We start from the raw sequence: 26014 nt of genomic DNA on the forward strand, positions 1-26014 counted from the left end.
AAAAAACAATGGAGTACTGCTGCTATATCTGGGCAGGAGCTGCTAAAAACAGCTTATCATGCCTTGACATAGTACAAAATAGACTTCGTGGCTTAATCGCGGTGCCCTTTTCTCTTCCCTACAACCTCTCTCCCACATAAAGGACGTTGCGAGCCTGCCTTTGTTTTATCGTTATTTCCATGGCAAGTGCTCGTCTGAGATCCAATCTCTGGTCCCCCCCCTCGCTAATCTTTCATGATAAACACCCGTCTAGCTGAAACCCTGTCAGTAATTTTCCCCACCTTTTATCTGTGCCTAAATCAAAACTTAGATTCCATAAACAAAGCTTCTTTCTCAGAAGTGTACGCCTGTGGAACTCTCTTCCGTTTGCCAGTTCCCCACCTGACTACGACTTGGATGTCATCAAGTACAACATAAACAAATTCCTGATGAACCGCCCCCTAAAGTAAGACACTTTATCAAATCTCCAATACTAACGATTACTACAATACTATCCCATTTATTACTGTACATGCTATAAACCTTATCCCCGAGTGGCTTCCGAACCTTGATAAGTGATGACCTCCATGTAAAAACAAACCCAAAAAGAAATGTGTAGAGAGAATGCTATTAAGATCAAGTGTAATACTATCTCTATATTGACACAACTCCTGATGTCAAGCTTACTGAAAGTCACATTTGGAACGAAGAATTGCGACAGACTTTCTCATAGCAATGTCAAGTCTACAAAAAATTAACGTAATTATCCATGCGGAATTATTTTTAAACAATACATACTGATTAGAGACGCGTTAACAACATTTTGTTCAAATTCTAAAACTTATTTTATCAGTTTTACACTTAAAACTACATTATGCCAATAATTATAACGGATATTTATTATATACTCATCCCTGGGGCTTGGTTAAATCTAAATAAGATATTACAAATGCCTGTACGACTGACAAAAAATGGAAATCAGCGTCACTTTTACAAATTTTACAAAACTTCGGGAACAATTAAAATACGACTACTTTTAATGGAAAGTGTATCTTATGCAGAAACCTACAAAATATCTTGTAATTATAGTTCCAGACACTTATAATGTAACAGAATTTCTATTACTTCTCAAACCCAAACCGATAAAATGTCTTAGTTAATTCACATCGAACTCAAGATAAACAGAAGAAACTGTAAATTAAAAAAGGTAAAATAAAAACTCCGACTAAACACGTTTGCTTAAAATTATTAAATTTAAGTTGCATCTCCGATTCCGTTGCTGTCTCTAAAGTAAACATCAATGAAAATAAAACACATAAATAAGTTTTTCTAGGTATATTGAAATCATATAAAAACAATAGAATGGCAAAATAAGTAAAATTTCAATTTATCGACTATATAACACACACGCGCACACAACTATATTGTGTGTTCGTCAATTGGTGTCGATTATGAACATAGACAACTAGTTGCGTGTCCGCAGGTGGCTGATCAGTCCAATCCGGGCGCGGCAGCCCCTGCCACATGTTGGACACGAGTGGCTGAAGACGGCCACTTCGGCATCTCGGGCTTTTCGCACAGCGCGCTTCTCTTTTGCAGATTCAGTTCCTCTTGCCTCCGCTAGCAGAGAACCCTCGTGTACCAAGCGGCGCCAGGTTGGCCTGTCGGAAGCACTGCTCTCTCATGAGTTTACGTCAATGTTGAAGTCTTTCATATAGAACATCAGAGTGTCTTTGAACCAATTCCGGTGTCCACCAGCTCTTCTCATTCCGCACCAGAGTTCACCATAGAGCAGTTGTTTTGGTATGCGCGAGTTTGTCATCCGATACACCTGGCCTATCCATCGGGTTTGCGCTTTGCGGATCGTAGTGATAACGTTTGGGAGCTTGGACCTTTCGAGAACATCAGTGTCTGGGATCTTGTCTTGCCAGCGAATGTACAAGATGTTCCGAAGACATCGAAGATGGAAGTGGTTTAGTTGTTTTTCGTGACGTCTTTAGAGGACCCACGTTTCACAAACATATAGAAGAGATGTCAGGACAACTGGTTTGTACACTTTGACCTTTGTGTACTGCTGAATTCCTCTTCGTTCACAGGCAGTTTTCCTTAGTCTGACAAAGGAGCTGCTGGCCTTGGCAATGCGGTTGGTGATTTCGATGTCGATGTTGGCAGCACGAGAGAGTGTACTGCCAAGGTAGATGAAATGGTCTACTGTTTTCAAGCTCTGACCATTTACTTGGATGTTCGGTTCCTGGTACGTGTTGCCAGGAGCAGGCTGGTGCATGACTTCTGTCTTGCTTATACTTATTGTAAGACCGAAGTTCTCACATGCTGAAGAAAATTTGTCCACTTCCAGTTGCATTTCATGCTCTTTGGCGGCATTGAGAGCACAGTCTTCAGCAAAAAGTAGGTCTATGATTATTGTTTCTTTGACTTTACTGACAGTTTGTAGACGGCGGAGATAGAAGAGCTTCCCATCACACCCGTACCGGATTTGGATGCCATAAATAAGTTTATCTAGGTATATTGAAATCATAAAAAAAATAGAATGGCAAAATAAGTAAAATTTCAACACAAAATATTCCATTTCTCTCAGAATATTATCGCATTATACAACTGTAGACAAACTATAGGTAATGGGACTTATTTACACGGTTGAGAATATTTTCGGATTGCATATTTTTTTGTGATGTACCTTGTTTATAAAGTTTGAACATTAATTCTACATCTTAGTTTTTAATTGTTAACAATGCATCAAATGTAATAGTTTATGAACCTTTCCGATTGGTGTGAATTAAATTCCTTTCATTTGTTAAATCATAGGAAGAAATTGACAAATGAATATCTTAAAATCAAACTTTTAACCAATAAGTCTAAGTGTTCCTTGCGAAATTACGAGTTTTTTATCGACTATATAACACACACGCGCACACAACTATTTATACATATACAGATACGTACACCCCTTACACACAGATATATATATATATATATATATATATATATATATGTGTGTGTGTGTGTGTGTGTGTGTGTGTGTGTGTGTGTGACGCTGAGGATTTACACAACGCTTTACCTATGAGAAAAATATGGTTAATGAATGATGTTTTTCGAGGCATTTCTAAAATCTAGAACGAATTACAAGATTAGATGTCGAAGACAACCTGGAAGTATCTAATAATGGACTAACGAATTGTGCAGACCAAAATGCAATATATATATCATCTACAGAGAACTGCATCTGATACAAAATTGACATATGGTCTGCTAAACTAAGAATCATCATCAACTGTGTCAGTCATATAATGTCTGATTAACTAATCAATTCATACACAATGTTAATAGGAATATTAGAAAAGCTACTTTACAGGTAGAACTAAATCGAACACCGATATGATAGATACACATATCGAAGAATTTTTGTCTGATGTTAAAAAATGATTAACTATTTGAGTTATATTTTTAGAAGAATGGATATTTAAGTAATATTTTAGGAATAATTAATATTTTAGTAATATTTTAAGTTTGAATTTTATTTTAGTTATATTTTATAAATGATTTATATTTTAGTAATATATTAAAAACTAGTAATATTTGTAGTTATACTACAAGAACAATTAATATCATTTGTTTTATTTTAAAAATGATTAATATTTATGTAATATAAATATTCTAGTCATGTTTTAAGAATAATTCATATTTTTAGTTACGTTTAAAACATAATTAATATTTTATTTATATTTTAAGAATAATTTATACTTTTTATTATGTTTTAGAATAATTCATATTTCTAGCTGTATTTTAAGATCAATTATAATTTAGTGATATTTTAAGAATGATAAATGTTTTATCACAGATATTACGAAAGATTATTATTTCCTACTTATATTTTTAGAATATTTGATATATTGTTGGTGAATATGTAATAATTCAAGTATGATTAATATATTAATGATATTTCTAGAAGGATTAATATTTTAGATATATTTTAAGAATGATTAATATCGTCGTTATTTTTAAAAATGATTACTATTTTCCGTTATATTTTACGAATAATTAATATTTTGAGTAATATTTAAGAATAGTTTATATTGTAAGTTATATTTGAGCATGATTATTAATTTAGTGGTATTTTAATAATCGTGAACATTTTTTTATATTTTAACAACGATTTATATTCTAGTTAAATTTAAAGAATGTTAAATATTTTTAGTTATATTGCAAGAATGATTAATATTCTTAGTTATTTTTTCAGGATTATCAATAATTTTAGTACAGTTTTAAGCATTTTTTAGATTTTTACTCATGTTTTTAGAATTATACATTTTTTTGTTATGCGTACAAATTACGAACATTTGTAGTAATATATTGTAAATGAAATGTTTGGAACAATTCATATTTTAGTTATAATTTCAGCATTATTCATATTTTACTAATTTTTTTAGAATGACTAAAATTTTACTTATATCTTAACAATAGTAAATATTTTTAGTTAGATCTTAAGAATGATTAATATTTTTAGTTATATTTTAAGAATTATTTATATTTTTAGTTATATTATAAGCATGGTTAAATTTTAAATATGTTTAAAGAAATATTAATGTTTTAAGGTATGTTTTAAGAATTAGTAATATTTTAAAGTATATTTTTAAGAATTATTATCATTTTTATGGATTTATTACATTTTTAGAATAATTTTATTTGATGTTATACGTTTAGTTTCATTACTATATTACTTATGGTTTAAGATTAATTAATACTTTTAGTTATATTTTAAGAATGATTAATATTTTTTTCGTGATGTTTTACAAATTATAGATATTTTTATTATATTTTAAGAATGATAAATATTTGGTGCTTTATTTTAAGCATGGAATTTATTTTTGTTATACATTACAAATGATTTGTATGTTTAATAATACTTTGTGAACAATTAATATTTTTTATATTTTAAGAATTAATGCTATTTTACTTATGTATTGAACTGATCGATATTTTTTAAATCACGATTTATATTTTTTTAGTTATATTAGTTATGCTATGAAAATAATTTGTATGTAGGTTGCATTATAAGAATTATTAATATTTTAATTCTATTTGAAGAAAATTAATATATTTTAGTTGAATTATTGAGTCATTAAGAATTTTTATTTTATTTAAAAAAATGATTTATATTATAATTGAATGTCAAAAATGATTTAATATTTGACTTTTATATTATATAAAAACTAGTATTTTAGATATATCTAATGAATGTTTTATATTTTCAGTTAACTATTTAACGAATGATTACATTTAATAATCATATGAAAATTACTTAATTCATATTCTTGATTATATGTATTTCAATTTTCGTTCTCACTCGAAGACATCGAATACGCTTGAAATATTTACAAAACTTAGGTTTGAAATTTACGATAAGTAATAAAATTTGTTGTAGTACCTATGATATTAGCAGGAATATTAGTGCAAGTTCCGGTGTTATTCTTTAAGAATGATTTCTTTTTAAAGTTTTTAAATAACTTCTCCATTGCTGTGAATGCAGCCTTCTGGTTGTTGCTCACTGGAGGACTTATTGATTGCCCCTTATTCACTACACTATTATAGATTTTCCAGAAAAGATTTCCTATCATTTGCGATTCAATGCGTTCCCTGTTATATCTCATAGGATTAGCGAATCTCTCGACAGAGGCAACCTTTCTAGGGCAATTGCTCTTGCCATATCAAAGGCCTTTGATAGAGTATGGCATGAAGGTTTACTTCACAAGATCTCCAGCTATGGTATAGCTGGAAATGTCTTCTCAATTATTAAATCATTTCTCTCCTATAGGTTCATAAGAGTAGTAGTTGATGGGTAATTATAATCAATATAATAATCGTTTTTTATAATGAGAAAATTTATAAATATTTAAAATCTTAAAAAGTTCAACAAAATGCCAATTGCATTTTTATTAGTGCATAAGGCACATCTGATTGAGTTGAAATAAAATATTTTTTGCTTAAATTCTAATTCTCTATTTTCTCCATCGTACATGTTGTGCTATTAAGATCATCTGATAGTAAAGTTACAATTTAAGATAGTTGGGGATAAATGAGTAAGCGCTTAGTCTACAGTATATTCTCTGGTCTGGAATAAAAGACATATCGGCTCTAGTGTGCGTGGCAAGCATCCCAAAGACACATATCCTTACTTGTTAAGAGATTCTCGAAAAAAGCTAAAAATGCCTTTAAAAATCATATCCCAGGCGGGAAGAGGGAAAATGAGTGCTCTGTTAGGACGGATACTTATGATATGATCTCAGCAAATGCCCAAACGACGTATGATTTCATGCGCAGATAAGGGAAAATTTGCAAAGATTTCGTCGCCTTAGGATATGAATATGCACTGAGAACACACAACGCACGGTAATTACACACAGTAATACTGAGCTAGAGCATACGTCGGTAAGAAACCACAACGACCATCATAACTTAATGTGAACTGACACTTCGCCGAGCACAGTCGTGTCTTACAGGATCTAATAATTTCCAGTAAACATTAAAGGTTTCTGGAATTACTTTGACAAAAACATGTGCGACATAATTCAAGCAACCTCTACAGACAATACTGAACTAAAAAAATGAATAAGATCATCGTTAGCTATGCGTCAGTAAGGTTCGGCCATAAAGATAACACTACAAAAGTCTACATTCGGGGCAAAAGTTGTGAAGTTTAATGAAGGAAATGAAATTAATCAGGAAAAAAAACAATATAAAACCGCCAGTCCAGTAGAACGACTAGCCGTTTCAGACCAACTTTAATCTTAAGACAGAAAGTAATACATACTCGTAGAGAAACTGAATGCCTACAGGAGAGAAACTGAATGCCTACTAGACACTATCCTCGAGTGCCTAAGGTCTCTCTGTACAGGGGTTTGTCAGAAATTCTGATATGAGGACACTTCATTGGAAGTAAACCCTGACTAAATATTCAAAGAAATGGTGTGCTATCTCCTCAAGCCATCCAGCACGTCCTCCAGTTTGCAGACGGGGGCACCCCCTTTAGCAATAAAGGGCAGCTTTGAATAAGAAATAAAAAGCCGTGGACAATGGGGAAATCAAAACAATAAATGGAACAAAATAAATACACATACTGGCAGGTCGGCACCCAAGATAAAAAGGGCCCTTCAACCCGTTCATACGCCAGACGGGAAGATGCAAACAATGGTGTAAACCTTCCGAACTCTGGAAGTGGCTCTCCAACCATGACAGAGGATAACCAGGGTCAGCCATCAGGCCTTGATAACAGAGGTCCTGGCCCCCAAACATCAAATTCAGCAACAAGAAGAAAGAAAAATACAAGAGGCTTAAAAGCTCAGCCGTGGTCTGTTGCAGAAAAGAAGGTGCTACTGTTTTGCTACCACTACTCGAAGTTCGAAAAGTGGAGCAAAACATCCACTGACATTCTTACCGAGAAAATAAAAGATACTAACTTACCTGAAGAGAAAAAATCTACACCTATTGCCCGCCTGCGATCACTTATTTCGCAGATAGGAAACTATGTATCAGAGGAAGAGCAAAATGAAATTAAGACTGCAGTTCTAAAGGAGGCAGAAAAAGACTACATTCCTATTATGGAAGAGGAGAACATTCGAAGAATGGAGTCAAGATGGACCTGGGAAGAAAAGTGGATACTGATGTGGGCAATGGAATATGCTCAGGCAAAATATTCCAAACAAAAACAAAGGACATAGACTTGGAGGGAAATATTCTTCCATTTCTGTCCAGGCAAACAGAATGTCCCATCTCCAAAAATTAGGTCACAAAGATATAATAGCCTAAAGGTGATGAATGAGGAAGAAATAAGACATCTAAAAACAGAAGTCGCATCCCTCATTAAAACAAACCAGAACCCACTTCAAAACCCCATAGAAATACCACCCAATAACCTACCCATATCTACGAATGAAAGTGAAAGAACCACAAATAGTCCCACACTGGACCTTGATTCTTCGGCACCAATGCTAACAGGTGAAATACCACAAACACCAGCAACACTCCCTCAGGAAATGCCCGAGGTGGATGATGACCAGTTAGTCTTGGAAGAACTATGTAAGACCATTGAGGAGGTCCAACGGATGGGATTCAAGAAAGACAAATGTTGCCTAAAATAACAACCACGAGAGCAACAAAGGTAGCAATAAAAAGGGTTAATGTTGCTCTCAAGAGACTAGTGCCATATAGCACAACCCTGACTGAGTTAAACCAGGTGTCTTATGCCTCAGGACTCTACATTGTAAGGAAAGTAATGCCAACATTCCAAAAACAACGGGAACCAGAGGCAAAAGACAAAATACCACGCTGGAAACAAAAGATCCCAAACCAGCTAAACCTGTGCCGAAGGGAATTGTCCCAGATTAAACAATTCCTAGCCGCCCCTGCTGTACAGGGACGACTGAAGAACATCATCGGCAAACTCAGCAGGAAATATGGTACAAAAGCAGGACAGCTACAAAACGTAGCTAGAGAATTAGAAGGAAAAATCCCAGCACTTTTCAAACGCATTAAGAAAAGAGAAAGGAAGAATAGGGCAAAGCATGAAAACAAAACATTTAAGCAGAATGCTCGGTTATTTTACCGTAATCTAATAAGGGACACTATAACGGTGAATAACCCGCCCAAACTACAAGAGCTGGAGGATTATTGGAGGCCTCTCTTTGAGAACGAGATCACCCATAACAAAGAGGCTCAATGGATCCATACCATTGAGAGGAGCCTAGAAAATAAGCCAGAGATGCCAGAGCCAAAGATAAAAGCTGACACTATAAAAACGAAGCTAAATGGCGTCTCAAATTACAAAAAGCCTGGCATAGACAATCTCCCCAATTTCTGGCTGAAACAACTAACATCATTACATGGGCATTATAGCAGTTGTTTCAACAGAATATTGAGCGGAGAAGAAACCACACCAGAATGGCTATTAAGAGGAGATACAACCCTCATAGCAAAGACAAAAGAAACGCAACGACCTAATAAATACAGGCCCATTTGCTGTCTCACTACCACCTACAAACTCTTCACTGGCCTTGTTGCGGACAGTATATACCAACACCTCTCCTGCGCCACATATCTTGAAAAAGAACAAGCAGGCTGTAGGAGGGATTGTCTAGGTACCAAAGACCAGCTCTTAACAAATAAAACTATCTTGGAAGACTGTAGGAAGAGACAGCGAAATTTAAGTATGGCTTGGATTGATTATCAGAAGGCTTATGACAGTGTACCACACACGTGGCTTCTACGCTGTCTAGAGCTATATAAGATACACCCGATAATCAAACAGGCCATAGCTACACAAATGAAAATGTGGCAAACAAACATGACATTAAGCCACACGAAAGGAAATATAAGGGTCACGGACGTAAACATCAGGCGAGGAATCTTCCAAGGAGATAGTTTATCCCCTTTACTCTTCTGCTTGGCAATAGATCCGTTAAGCAAACTTTTAAACAAAAACAAATGTGCTTACAATCTAAGCCAGGACCGCAGACAAGACCCAAACAAACGAATTAACCACCTGCTCTTCATGGATGACCTCAAGCTGTATGCCAGTTCTGATGCCGACTTAAATGAACTCTTACAAGTCGTACATAACTTCTCCAGAGATATTGGCATGAAATTTGTACTGGACAAATGTGCCAAGTGCTCCATCAAATCTGGGAAGAAGATCGAAACTGAAAATATACAGCTTGATGAATATACCACCATCAAGGACCTAGAAGGGCAGGAAGGATACAAATACCTTGGCATAGAAGAGAATGATACCATCCAGCATTCCAAGATGAGAAACAAAATTGGAAGTGAGTACATACGCCGAGTCAAGAAGATATGCAAAACAGAACTCACAGGCAGAAACAAAATAACTGCCATTAACCAACTAGCCATGTCAGTGGTAACATACAGTTTTGGTATTGTCGACTGGCCACAAAAATACATAAATAGACTAGACACTAAGACACGTAAAATGCTGCAAATGTATAAAGTAATATACAGAAACCAGTGTCTGTCTAGAATGTATCTGCCCAGATGGAAAGGACGTATGGGGCTCTCGGAGATTGACCATCAACATCGTGCAACTATTGTGAGCACCGGACAATATCTGATGAGCTCTAAAAACCCAACTCTCAAGATGGTACACCAACATCAGGAATCAAGAGCCAGTAGAACAACATCCATCACAAAACTGGCCAAACATTTTGGGAAAGACTGTCTTACAAGTGAGACAGAAACAGAAAAGATACCTGCGACTGAAATAGCCAGAAAAAGTCGCCAGAAATACACTAAAGCTTTCCATGACAAGAAAGTTGAAGAATGGACAACCAACAACGAGCCAAGTATTTTCTGGACGAATATAACCAAGACTATATTGATAAGGAAGGGTCTATAAGCTGGCTAAAGGATGGATCGCTCCACTATGACCAGGAGAAGTTTATAATAGCTGTCCAAGATCAAGGCTTGATGACCAATGCGTTTAAAAAGATGAGTGGTCTCAGCAAAGACAACAAATGCAGGTTCTGCCACACAGAAGTAGAGAGTGTGAGCCACCTGATTTCTAGCTGTAAGGTTCTGCTAGGGGACGGCTACTATACAATGCGACACAATGAAGTATGCAAATATCTCCACTGGACGATCTGCAATAAGTTAAATATCGAATGTAGCAAGAGGTCATGGGAACATATACCCGAAAGAACAGTCGGAAACAAGTCATATACCATCCACTATGACTATGCAATCCCTACAGCCACGTACCTAGAAAATGGAGCTATAAAACCCGACATTGTAATATGGGACAAGAAGGAGAAGGGAGCAACCTTGGTGGAAGTTAGTGTTCCGAATGATGCTGGGTTAAACAGAGCTGAGAGGGAAAAGATTACCAAATACCAGGGTCTTATGTATGACATGAAAAGAAACTGGAACCTTAAGAAGATCTCTATCATTCCAGTAATTATAGGAGCAACCGGACTTATGAAAAAGAATTTTACAAACTATCTTACAAATATACCAGGTAAACCAAGTGCAAAGGAGATTCAAACAATTGCACTTAAAGGGACGGTTAGAATCTTAAAAAGATCTCTCGGTTGGAGTGTCTAAAATAGCAGGTGTATGTTTGGCATCTGGTAGGATGCCCCATCCCTGGCTTAAACGAAATGATAAGAAAAATGAAAAAGTAGAAGAGATTGGCACCTTCGTCTAAAAAAATAAGAGCTAGAAAAATAGCCTTATTTCTTTCCAGTGCTTTATATTTTTTAAGAAGACTTCTTCGTGACAAAAGAAGATATAGATTAGCCTTCATAAAAAAGATAAAATCACGTCGTGAGAAACATTTTCTAAGATCCAGATAAGGATGAGATATTATATCCTTATGATAACCTCATGAATCTCGATTACCCTGTAACCGTTTTTTTATTTCTTTAGCGCCTACTTTGCAAAACGCCAGAGAGATTGATAGCGGCCGAATACGCCTTGGCCTCAGACCCTAGTGGCATTTCGTACACTGTTAACAAACGCTGTTTAGGCCTGCTACTATAACTGCGGAAAATCGGTAAAATGATGTGAATAAAAAACCGAAATCAATTATCATGCACGATTGGATCTCCCAACATGAAAAAAAGGAAATATCGAGCAGTTTCAAATCATATTACAGAGAGTAAAATAAATTTTAGTATTATCTCTGAAAGGCTTTACATCTTTCTAGTAGAAAACGAATTCATTTTTACTGAAAAATTTAAACAAACTAAAAAACATAGCCGAATGATCCATTTCACAGACTGAAACTTAGATGAACTTTAAATGTCTAAATATGAATCTAAAACTTACACTAAAATTTGTAAAACTCGACAATACCGACATTTGCCCGTGGAACCTAAAATGTTCATGCGTATACAGGTCTAAATACCAATAAATCTTGCCCCACTTACGCGACAGACTTGCGCGATAAACATCCACTTTTCTACCAAGTCAGATAAAAAGAGTGTAACCCTATCTGCTCTCAGGTGAACTTTCACATGAGACAGAAAGATTCGAATAACACCCTTTATTATCGCTAGAAAGGTCAGGCATACATGTCTTCTAATCTCTCATTTTTTCGGGCCCAATTGCTACACATATTGATATTCTCACGGTTGAAATACGATACGCTCAGGATTCTAACCATGAGACTTGAAATAAACTGGATTAGCGGCACAACGCTGCGATAATAGAAGAAAGTGTGACTCGATGTCTCGTTTTCAACGCCGCTCCGTTTAGCAACGGGCGAATTAAGTTAGTTGATATAAGTCTCCAACTTACCTAGAGTGCATTTCGCATTATCAGTTAGGTCAAAGATACCTATTCGTTAGTAACATACTCAGCCCCAGGTGCCAAAAGACAGAAAAAATTATGCTGCCCCTTGTCAAAAAAAAAACCCAAAAGGAAAAATCGTATCATTCCAAACGGAGTGTGTGGAGTGATTCCAGTTTCTGATAGTGGTAGGAAAGCGTGGTTTCATCTGATTGGTCAGTTCTTCTAAGCCATCTTTATAAATATAACATTCTAATTGTTTGTAACCACTCCTTCATAGGTATACTAAACATACTCCCACCCCACTTGTGGGATAATGGTAAACCTCTTTTTGTTTCAATAGAGCTCGGAAAATAATAACAAATATGTGTGGAAGTTTACGAAATCAGTTTTATTCCATTTATACTTTTAAAACACGTTTATGTAAAATAGAATGCGGTTTTAATTTGGTCTAATAGGTTAGAGAAAGCAAGGTAGGCATGGAACACCCAGGATATAATGAAAGCTGACCGATATTCATGATGCCCGAAAGAAGCAGTGATCACCAAAAAATGTGCTACGCAACGTATATATACGGAACTAAACATAACTGTCAATAAAGAGCATAATGAAAATACGAATCCAGAAAAAAATAATTGATGATAAACTATATCGAGAGATCATAGGTCATCTTATATATTTAATGGCGGCCACAAGACCTGATGCATATTACTCAGTACCAAATTATCACAAAACATATCATAACCGACAATTACGTATTTTAACAGGGATGAGCAAGTTCTTTGTTTTTGTAAATGCGATTAAAAATCAACCTGCAGTATTTCAGGACTTTACACATACACTAAAATAAGAAGGGGTTTCAAATCACATTAGAGAAACGATAAAGACCATAAACGTATAACTGAAAACTGTTTCAGACTATCCACAGACAGCCATATTACCTCATCAACATTTAAAGATTAACAGATTATCGCACGTTTTTCTTGTCATGCTTAATTCTCACTGCTATGACATTCTGCTCAATATGCATATTTCGAAAGGCCATTCTATAGACTGTTTAAAAACTACAATTAACTAACATATAGCCGATATATTTACAAAACCGGCGAGAAAAATCTAACTAAAATGTATTGGATTAGTTTGATTTCTCAGACCACTGCTCTGACTTTCAATATCATTTTCAAAACGTTTAAAAGATCGATTTACTTATGCATGTGTATCTTGTTGAACTCGGAAATCTTTCTGTTGACCTCGTAAATCTGTAGAGAATATCGAAATGAGATAAACTTAATGAAGCTGTATCTGATTAACTAATCCTCATCCTTAAAACTCCGAAATGTAAAGTTTTTTTTTTATTTTCAACTAATTCGCTATCAAAAATTCAGAAACATTAAAGGTATTGTTTTAGAACTACTATGTTTGGCACTAAATAACGTTCTTTGAATAAAGCAGATAACAAGTCAGATTCAAATTCGGAACGAAGGTCGAGGAAAGAAAAATATCTACATTAAGTTTGTTTGTTAACAGTTTACCCTTAACAAAATGAACATACTAAATGCTTTTATAGTATGTAAGAGAAAGCGAGGTGGGCCTGGAATACCCAGGATATCATGATGTCATAATCACAGAGAAAAGCTGACTGATATTCATGATGCCAGGAACAAGCCGGGATCGCCAAAAATGTAGGAAAGCAGTAAATAATGAGCAATCAATAATTCCCATACTATCGAACAATCATGAGGTTGTTTGCTCAGCAACCGAGCAAGCAAACATTCTTGCCACTCGGTTTGCCACCAACTCCACACTGGACCCTGCTAACCACCCAATCCATGACTTTCCCTTGCGAACAGACGCCACACTAGATGATCTGAAAATCACCCCGTTCTCGGGTTCCTGCTATTATAAAAAATCTTGACACTTTAAAAGCATGTGGACCTGATCTCATTCCGCCTCAACTATTAAAAAAGTGCTCCGCCGAAGTAGCTCCAGTTCTCTCCACACTTTACAACAAATGCCTTAATGAATCTTGCTTTCCTGCCTGCTGGAAAACTACTTCTGTGGTACCAGTTTTCAAGAATTCTGACGAGAGAACTGACCCAGAAAATTACCGCCCATTAGCCTTCTCTCTCTTTTCGCCAAAATATTTGAGTCCATAATTAACCAAGCTCTAGTCCATCACCTTACAGATACTATACTTCTGGCGTACCAACAATATGGATTTAGGCAAGCCCGTTCCACAGCAGACATCCTAACTGTAATCTCTGTACGTATATACCATTCACTGGACAAAGCATGGGAGGGTAGAGCGGTAGCTCTAGATATATCTAAGGCTTTTGACAGGCTATGGCAGGAAGGTCCTCTCAGGAAAATCAGATCATACGATATCACTGGAAGAATACTTAACATAATTAAATCCTTCTTAGATAAAAGAAACATCCAGGTTTTTCTCGACGGTCGTACATCTGAACAATATGATAGAAAGGCGAGAGTGCCTCGAGAGTCTATCGTTGGACGTTTTTTATACCTAATATTCATAAATGACCTCCCTGACAAAATTGTCTGTGAGATGGGTATATATACTGATGACACCACACTCTATAACACACACGACAGGAAAGCAACTGAACAAATATCTAAAGAAATGGCAAAAACACTAGAGGATGACCCCCAATCTGTAATGGAATGGGGACAAAAATGGATGGTCACATTCAATGTTGCCAAGACTAAACTGGTTTCCTTCAATAATTACAAGAAACCTTCTCTACCACCAATAGCAATGTGTTAGGGCATCCCGCTCAGGTCAGCAACTCGCCTCTAACCTTATCGAAAACTGTGGCTCGTAATCCTCTCTACCGGGGGATCCTCACATAAAATACTTACCGTCTAAGCTCTGTGTTGATTTCTGCTGAAAAGCAAAAATAAGCTTCGCACGTGCGCCGGAAAAGAAAGACAGACACACTCAGGGTTTCTAATTACGAAAAATAAATTTCACAATATTACAGGTTTTTACATATGTACATCGTCAGTTCACCAAAACATGAAAGTTCTCACAAATTCTCATCATTTGTTCCCTAGATGGCGATCAGGATGGATGGAGGGGGATCTGGGGCGTTCTTGGAGCGTGTGTCCTTCTCGAGATTTGGCTTCAAATTTGTTTTTTCTGACCCTAGTATATGCTCTTATACGAATGTCACGGGTTAGGTCTGGCGATCTGCTGAACCAATCAGGGCCGGGCACGTCCAATGGGGAATACCTGATTCTTTGCGTGTCTGCATTTCAGCGATCCGTCCGCAGTTTCGTAAATCTGGGACCAAAAATGAAATCCTTTCACACGAGTAAAATCCTGTCAATTTTCTCTACTCAGAAACCTAGAACGTCTGAGCTGGGGTTCTTCAGGCCAGACAATGTCATCGTTCCTTATTCTGACATTTCCTGTCATTATTTTAAACTAATAAAAAGTATCTGTTTTCTGTCATTGTCCCAAATAATAAAATGTCCGTCTATATTTTTATTAACCACAACAAACTTGTCCCTTTTTATTTGTCACCTGTCGCTTTCCTGGATTCAATTAACGTTTAACGGACAATCTCAGCATATTTACCCAGTCTTATTCATAGTTTTAGGGGATTTCAACCTCCCCAATGGAGAGCCATACCGCTCCTCCAGACAATGACGTCACAATGACCGAAGACTCTTTATCTGAAAGTACATATTTTAAACTCCTCGGCCTAACGTTCACAGAAAACATGAGTTGGAACAATTACATTGACAGCATTGCCAGGACAGCCGCGAAGAAAGTAGGTGCTCTCTACCGTGCTAGAAAGCTACTAACGCCCGAAAGTATCCCATACCTCTACAAGGTCACCATTCGCCCATGTATGGAGTATTGTGGTCATATTTGGGCTGGTGCATCTGCAACTTGTCTCTCGCACCTAGACAAGGTTTAAAAGAAAGTCGCCAACCTGATAGGTCCTGAACTGTAATCCAAACTTCAGCCTCTGTCCCATCGACGAAATGTTGCATCGTTCTTCCCGTTTTACAAGTACTTTAACTAGAGATCCCTAGATGTAAGAAAGCCTTCTACTCCAGTTGTTTCTTTCCTTGAACCGCTAAACTTTCTTGGGTCTCTGCTTCCCCAACTGTACTGACATGCAGAAGTTTAAGTGTAATGTGAACCGACAACTTGCTGCCCAACTCCCTACGTAGTACCCATGTTGCTTATGTCCTTGATAGTAGCCCCCTACATTAAAGTGGCAATGTGCCTTGTTTGGGGTGAAAATGTAATAAAAAAAATAATAAACGAAAGGCTGTTTTTTGTATCTCTCTCTTCGACTAGGTTATGAGGTCAGTGTTACCATATAAAAGTAGTATATACTTGTCGAGGAGACAGCAGAGAGAGAGAGAGAAAGAAAGAGAGAGAAAGAGAGAGAGCAGTAGAGACAGATCAGTCATGATTGAGTTGTGAAGGGGGGGAGTAGGTTTACCCCTTTTCGGAAGCGAAAGAAAGGGAAGATAAACAATCTAGAAATCAGCAAAGTATTCGAATCCCTGATTATCTCATCTGGATGAAATAAAGATCATCATATTTAAGTTTTCGTTTTTCATCTTTCAACCTGAAAGTTAATGTTATTTTGTCTATCGTATCTATAAAATAACGTAATCAGCGCATTGCCTTTTACTGTAAATCTGAATGAAAAAAAATCATCACTTTCTAAAGTCGCTACAGAAAATAGTCAGATAATTTTATCGCTCTAAAACGTACATTAGTCTTATCACGTGGAAAGCAGATAAGACAAAATAGACTTCGCAATCGGGTGCACGTCATTCTCTTCATTTCTATACATCCCCTTTTCTCACAAAATACTAGCAATTTCTAGTAACCCAAGTAAATTTATTACGGAAAAATATAATCTAGAAACAACAATTGTAATAATCTTCATTTCTTTTCTGTAAGTGAAACTAAACGCAAATCTAATGAAAAAACAAGTCGTTGGAATGTAGTACTCGCGATTTCTTCCTAAATTATTACTACATAGTTGCTTTCAAGTTAAATATAAACACATTCTTGTATAGGCGTGACTTTAGAAAATCAAATTTGGCATTTACTACTAAACGACTCAAATTATCTTAAGGTGTTGGTTAAGCGTTCATTTGACGTTGTTCTTTATCTTAATTATTTAATGAATTTGGGATTTGATAAGCGATGAATCATTAGAACAAAATCTAAACAAAAACGATGCCAAATATTGACTCAAGTTTAATGCTACTATTACTACTGATATAATAATAATAATAATAATAATAATAATAATAATAATAATAATAATAATAATAATAATAATAACTAAAAGAAATCGTGGAAATTTAACAGTAGTTAAAACATCATCACTTTAGCAAACAATAGAAGCTCCATCCAAAGAATAATCAATGTAAAAATAGTTCCGATCAGACCATAAATTAAAACTAAATGCTTTTGTAGACAACTATAGATAACTGCTTGAGATATATTATTACAAAAATAGAACTAGGACACTCGCTAGCGATAAATAACATTAGTAATTTGATCTACATGGATCAAATACTTGCTGGAGATAACAAATTATTATTGTGACTTGAACCGACCTAGCACTGGCTGGAGATAAATAACTTCTTAGTATTGTGATTATTACCCACCATACACTGGCTGGTAATAAGAATCGTTTCATTGTAATCTGCTCTGACCATAAGCCGGCTTGCGATAACTAACTTAATGGTATTTTGATCTGCACCCACCATACACTGACTGGCGACAAATAACTTATTAGTATTGTGATATGCACTCACCATTCAATGGCTGGCGATAACTAACTTATTGGTATTGTTACCTGCACTCACATACACTGGCTGGCGGTAAATAGCTTATTGTGATTTGCACCCACTAGACACTGGCTAGAGGTTAACTAACTTAATAGTATTGTGATCTGTACTTGACACTGTCTAGCAAAAAATAATTTATTAGTATTGTGATCTGTACCCACCAGACATCGGCTGTCGATAAATAGTATTATGATCTGTACGCACCAGACATTCGCTGGCTATAATTTATCCATTTTTTTTACAAAGGAATCACCACTTATCAAGGTCCAGATGCCACTCGAGCATAAGGGTTAAAGGGTGTACAGTCATCAAAAGGACAAAATCATAGTAATCGCTAGAAGTGTAAATTTGGTAAATTGGATTACTTAAGGGGAACGGCTCATCAAGAACTTGTTTACATTGAACTTGAAGACGGCACTATTGTAGCAAACTGGAAAGCAGGTAAATAGAAGAGAGTTCCACAGGTGTGAAGTTCTTAGAAAGAAGCTTTGTTCATGTAGCCTACGTTTAGGTTTAGACACAGATAAAGAGGCGGGGGAATTATTGATAGCGTTTAAAAACAAACGACTGCTTCTCGTAAATGTTTGGCGAGGGGTGACCCATAGACTGGAGCTCAGATGAGCACTTGCGATGAAAATAACGATAAAACAGACACAGACTCGCAACGTCTCTTCTGGTGAGAAAAGGGTGGCAGGGAAGAGAAAGGGGCATCCCTCACTAGGCTACGAAGTCGATTCTAAACTCTATCAAGGCAGGATAAGCTGCTTGTAGCAGCTCCTGACAGATGTGACAGCCATACTCCATCCTTGGAGGTACCTGGCTCTTATATAGGTATAGAATTGCGTCAGTAGGTATATATCTACTGGATCGATAGAAGGATCCCATAATTTTTCCATCGACCTTGGCAACGGATTTGATGTACGTATTCCATTCAAGATCAGGAGTAAAGATCAAGCCTAGAAGCTACTCAAAACAGGAGCCTCTCCCAAGACGAGAGCCTTCAGTCAAATTGATGCCAGATAGGGATCAGAATGTTGATGATGCAAAGATAGAAGCTTGGTTTTTGATGAATTAAAAGTAACCAGCCACTTTTCCCCATTGTACTACATGCTCAAGATTAGAAGAGAGAGAACTTGGTCGTTTCCGGCCTTTGATGTGCTGCCATAGATGGTAGTGTCGTCAGCAAAAAATCTACAAATTATCTTAGGATGTGATTTGGAAGATCATTAATGCAGATCAGGAAGAGAGTTGGACTCAGGGTTGACCCCTGAGGGACTCCAGCATTAATACTATGAACTTCTGATATCTGCCCATCAACCACTACTCTTATGAACCTATCAGAGAGAAATGATTTTATAATTGAAAAGACATTTCCAGCTATACCATAGCTGGAGATCTTGTGAAGTAAACATTTATGACATACCCTATTAAAGGCCTTTGATATGTCGAGCAATTACCCTAGGAAGGAAGCCTTCGTCGAGAGATTAACTGTAGATCTAGTAGAACGGAAATCATATTGCATGCCATTAAGGTTATTTTTGCTGAGGTGGTTGACTACTACTCTATTTAACAAAGATTCAATTAACTTTCTTATAACGCACAAACTTATGGGTTTGTACTGAGAGGAAGATGACTGACCACATGAATTCTTAAATACAGGCTATACCGATGAGATTGTCCAGGGTGTTGGAGAAGCAATTATCCTTAAGACAACGCTTAAACAGCTTTGTAATATGGGAGCTAGTTCTGGTTGAAGCTTTTTGAGCACTATAATAGGAATGCCGTCTGGGCTAGTTGCTTTACGGGATTAGCTTGGCAACATCACGCAGAGATATTTGTATGTCGCATAGCGTGTTTTCTGATACAGGGGGAAATGCGGGGGGGGGGCTTATTCGCATAGACTGGAATTAGCTGCAAAGTTCTTGGCAAAGTGTTTGGCTTGTCTGACTCTGACGAGATTTCCGCATATCCATTGATGATAGTTGGTATAGAGCACGCGCTTCTGTTCAGGTTCTTGTCTGCTATTTGCCAAAACTGGTGGGAACCAAGCCGCTGCTCAGCAACTTTGGACCTGACGGGCTGAACATACAACTCTCGCGTTCCTCATTACATTTTTACAGTAGTTGTTGCCGGCCCTTTAAGCGGTTTTAGTCTCAGTACATCTGTTACGTTGGAAGCAAAGATAAAGGTTATTTCTGCGCGCATGGCAGCAGCACATTCCGAAGAGAACCACGACTGGCTGTTAGGTTTTTGCTGAAACTTTTTCGAGAGTATGAAACGGTCTATACCTACAATTTAACATTCCGTTTATGTCTGTTACTTTAGAGGGCACATCATTTTAAAACGTGGAACGCAGAAGTAGATCAGATATAAATGAACGGAAGCTATTCCAGTCAGCCATAGAGTGAGGTACGTCAGAGGACTTATTACATTTTGTTTTTATTTTAACTGATACAACTGAGTGGTCGGAAGATCCCAATGGATACACAACAGAAAATGAACATACCTCAGGACAAATTGTGGGGAAAAGATCTTGAAGATTTTCATACTGACCTTCGATATCGGACACACAGGTGGGTTCGCGAACAATTTGAGTGAGACCATAAGCAATGGAGAAATCGTGGCAGAACCTCCTCTACACATTTGTCTTGTTTGGGTTGGTTAACCATTTCACATTGTGAACATCGAAGTCTTCACAGACGTCAATGTTAGCCAAAAGATAAGCAGATAGGTTGTCAATTCTCTCATATATTCTCTTAAAGATAGTAATCCCGCCGTTGTGGGGGCGATAGAGGGCGAATATAAACGCAGTCGTGTGAGCAAGTGTAACCCGGAAGCATATATAGAGTAATTAAGGATCTTCTTTACAGATTTCCCTTCCACATGGAAAGCCATCTCTAATGGAGGCACATATTCCATGCCCATGGTGATCGATGGGGTCAGATTTAGATGAACGGCTGGTCCGATTTAGCATATTCTATTTTCACTTTAAGAGATATTCAGGATAGTAACGGTCGAAGCGAATTACTGTACTAATACATATATATATATATTTATTATATTAGTCATAATCGAGCAAACGGAAAGCAAAAATTGCATCAGATTGTCTATCATCATTAGGAAGACGTCAGAAGATATATGCAGGTTTTATTTGAATCCTTATAAAGAAACACATTTTTCAACGTCAAGGTATTTTTGTTAGCAAACTGTTATTTCAAGATTATGCGACTATTATTATTTTTATTATTATAATAACTGGCATCAATTACGTTGAAAAGCATTGTCCATCATTATGACATTTGTGACATGTCAGCACTTGAATGGTGAGATATTTTGTAGGATATGTGCTACTCAGATATTTAAAAATAGAACGAATATATAAAATTATGAAGTTACATGTTATTAAGTGCGAAATAGTGTAAAGAAAAGCAAAACACCAAAATTTTATCTTACGTGCTTCATATGTAAAATGCCATCGAAAGTGTAGCTATACATATATGCGATGCAGGCGTTGATAGACTGTGTAATGCACCTTCTTAGCGCAAGGTATTATCTATGACCAAGATTTGCACATTGGTAAACAAAGTTAAACCCGAAGAATTATTAATTTTGTTTTACATTAGGGCATGACCTTGATGTATTAAAATGCAAATGTTCTCTCCATATTAAGCATGTGAATTGTTAACCAACCTCGTAGATAAAATATAGTTCTCATGTACTGTTGAAACTAATAATAATAAAGAGGTAATTTTCTAAGATTGCACTTAAGAGCATAACATAAAATAATTAATACAATATTCGGTATATTTATATATATTATGTATATATATATATATATATATATATATATATATATATATATATATATATATATATATATATAAGACTGATAGAATTCAGATGAAAAATCCTGATGGATGTTACTTGAAGTAATACTTTCAAGGAAATCGTAGCCAAAAAGGAAAAGCTCAATATTTAAGGATAGAGCAATATATAAGTTAAAATCAAACCACGAAAGCTTTTTCAGAATTTAAAATTTAACCACGAAACATATATATATATATATATATATATATATATATATATATATATATATACATATATATATATATATATATATATATATATATATATATATATATATATATATATTGTTTTTTAAATTTAATACAGGGAGGTCGCTAGAAAAGTGGGAAATTTGTCACACACTGATTTATTTTTACAAATAATAAATTTTACAAAGATTTTAAAAAGCCAAATGTTATATTATACTAATGGACACTCAAAATGTCGTACGTACACTTCACTGCAGCGTCAAACAACGATTTATTTTTACAACACTTACACGGCACCAATCAAAAATAGAAATCCTCCATTTTATTCATGATCTAATCCGACCTTCAAATTTCCCGCTTTTCTAGCGCTGTATATATATATATATATATATATATATATATATATATATATATATATATATATATATATATATATAAACATTTAAAATAAATAGAATCAATTGTGCTTATTTTCGTTTAGTCAGAGTAGCATTTTACTCTCTCTCTCTTCACTCTTTCTCTCTAGCTCTGTCTCTCTCTCTTTCTCTATTTTTTGTATCTCACTCAAACTCTCTCTTTCTATGTCTCACTCCAGTTTCTCTCTCTCTCTCTATCTATCTCTCTATCTATCTCTCTCTCTCTATATATATATATATATATAAATAATCATAAGAAGTACTTGGTATTATGAATAAAAACATTTCTCAGAGTTTAAACAACTAGAAAAGTGCAAATTTATTGAAATTTACATAACTATTTTATATATTAGCTAACTATTCTTCCTCACGAAATGAAATTTTTTTTTGTCTTACGTGTCATTTTGGACGTAAAGCATGGTGCGTCCTAAAAATACAAGTAAGCTTTCCATCCTGCAGGACAGAAAACTGAACATTTCTGTATTTCTGCATTTCCTGATCAAAATCATCCATTATTCAGAAATCTGAAAAAGTATCTGCAGAAAAACGAATGAATTTTAATAAATAAATATATTTATTAAAAACAATCAACAATTCCCCCAGTAACCAACAATCACGAGGTTGTTTGCTCAGCAACCGAAAAGGCTAACATGCTTGCCAGTCGGTTTGCCTCAAACTCCACACTGGACCCTCTAAACCACTCCCTACCTCAATTTCCTATGCGGACAGACGCCACGCTAGACGATCTGAAAATCACCCCTGCTAAGGTGCATGCTATAATAAAAAACCTTGACACTTCAAAAGCATGTGGACCCGATCTTATCCCAGTTGTGCTATTAAAAAGTGCTCAGCCGAAGTAGTTCCAGTTCTCTCCAAACTCTACAACAAATGCCTTAATGAATCTTGCTTTCCGGGCTGTTGGAAAACTGCTTCTGTTGTACCAGTATTCAAGAATTCTGGCGAAAGAACTGACCCATTAAATTATCGCCCTATTAGCCTCCTCCCACTTTTTGCCAAAATATTTGAGACCTTAATTAACCATGCTCTAGTCCATCACCTTACAGATGCTAAACTTCTGACTGACCAACAATATGGATTTACACAAGCCCGTTCCACAGCAGACATCCTCACTGTAATCTCTGAACGCACATACCATTCACTGGACAAAGCAGGAGAGGGCAGCGGTAGCTCTAGGTATATCTAAGGCTTTTGACAGGGTATGGCATGAGGGTCTCCTCAGTAAAATCAGATCATATGGTATCACTGGTAGAATACTTAACATAATTAAATCCTTCTTAGATAAGAGAAAAGTCCAGTTTGTCCTCGACGGTCGTACATCTAAACAATATGATATAAATGTGGGAGTGTCCCAGGGATCTATCCTTGGACCTCTACTGTTCCTGATATTCATAAATGACCTCCCCGACAAAATTGCCTCTGAGATGGGTATATATGCTGATGACACCACCCTCTATAGAAGGCACGAGAGGAAAACAAATGAACACATATCTAAAGTAATGGCAGAAACACTAGAGGATGACCTCCAATCAGTAGTGGATGGTCACGTTCAATGCCGCCAAGACTAAACTGGTTTCATTCAATAATTACAAGAAACCTTCTCTACCACCTATAGCAATGGCCAACGACTCTTTTTCTGAGAGTACGTCTTTCAAGCTCCTTGGCCTAACGTTCACAGGAAACATGAGTTGGAACAATTATATCGAGGGCATAGCCAGGACTGCTGCGAGGAAGGTGGGCTCTCTCTACCGTGCTAGAAAACTACTAACACCCAAAAGTATCCTGTACCTCTATAAGGTCACTATTCGCCCATGTATGGAGTATTGTTGTCATATTTGGGCTGGTGCATCGCCTACTAGTCTCTCGCTCCTTGACAGGGTTCAAAAGAGAGTCGCAAATCTGATAGGCCCTAAACTTGCATCTAAGCTTCAGCCTCTGTCCCATCGACGAAATGTTGCATCCCTCTGCCTGTTCTACAAGTATTTTAATGGTGAATGCACTGATGAACTGCAAGCACTTGTGCCCCCACAACGTGAACACCCTCGACAGACCCGACAAGCTGCAAAATCCCACCTCTACACTGTAGAGATCTCTAGATGTAAAAGATATTTCTACTCCAGTAGTTTCTTCCCCAGAACTGCTAGACTTTGGAATTCCATTCCAGGTCACTGTTTCCCCAACTGTACTGACATGCATAAGTTCAAGTGCAACGGTAACCGACATCTTGCTGCCCAAATCCCTACATAGTACCCCAGTAGATGTTTCCCCTGATAGTAGCCCCCTACACCAAAGTGGCAATGTGTCTTGTTTGGGGTGAAAATGTAATTAAAAAAAAATTGGCTCTTGTCTAGACTTTTCAACACTTAATTCTCAGTGTCATATGTTCTTAGTCATTGGATTTCCTATTATTATTTTAAGACATGCGTACAACAAAAGATCCACACTCTTATCAGACAATTAAACCTCATTCAACCTTAATGTCTAACTTATAAGAACGTGCCAGGCTGTCCCTCCAGCATGACGAGAAAGACAACAAAAATCTGCTAGTTGTTTATGAAGAGTATCTCAGTATTCAAACTTAGAAAAATACCCAATTTGATTTTTTATATAGATATATTTATTAAAATAAATGTGTACTTGTTTATTCTTTGAAAACATTAGGGATTTAATTATTATAGAAACAAAATAATTATAATTATATATATATACATGTATGCGATTTATGGACACTACAATACATGTATAAGGTAAAATATGCAGATGGTATGTTTTACTCTATATAAAGACTCTATTATATTTTAAATACAATTCTTGGGATAATATTGTAAAATGTCTACTCCCATAATAGCTATCAGTCTTTTTTTGTAGAAAACAAACTGTTGCCAATTCCCTGATATATATGGATATACGATAGGTATTTACTTCGGCATTAACCCAGCAAGAGTGTCTAAATTGCTGTTAGCAAACTAACCATCTATGATAAGGGACACTCTCTATGCACAGTGATCTCGGTTTACTATTTATTTTACAGTTACGTGCCAATGTCAATTATTATGTTGACCAAAAAGAATGTAAAACTGTCCATATTTCCCGTGTGTAAATAACGTCAATTTCAATCTAATATCAATGTATTTCCCTGGTCGAATGGCTAATGCATAGAATTTTTTTGTTCATTAAATAAATGGCTTTGTGGAAAAGCATGACACGTTGAAGATATTTTATAGTCTGAAGAGAATTATTAAAGAAAAAATACACGAAAATCATTATATAAATTTGCACACTGATTTATATGTTTTTGCTATTAGATGTTCTCCTCTTAATTGTATTGTAACTTACATTTCAATTGACAATTCACTTTCGGGTTTATTTCATGTG

The sequence above is a fragment of the Euprymna scolopes genome, chromosome 1 (genome assembly GCF_053919585.1).
Source record: "Euprymna scolopes isolate OS-2025 chromosome 1, ASM5391958v1, whole genome shotgun sequence".
Taxonomy (NCBI): domain Eukaryota; kingdom Metazoa; phylum Mollusca; class Cephalopoda; order Sepiida; family Sepiolidae; genus Euprymna; species Euprymna scolopes.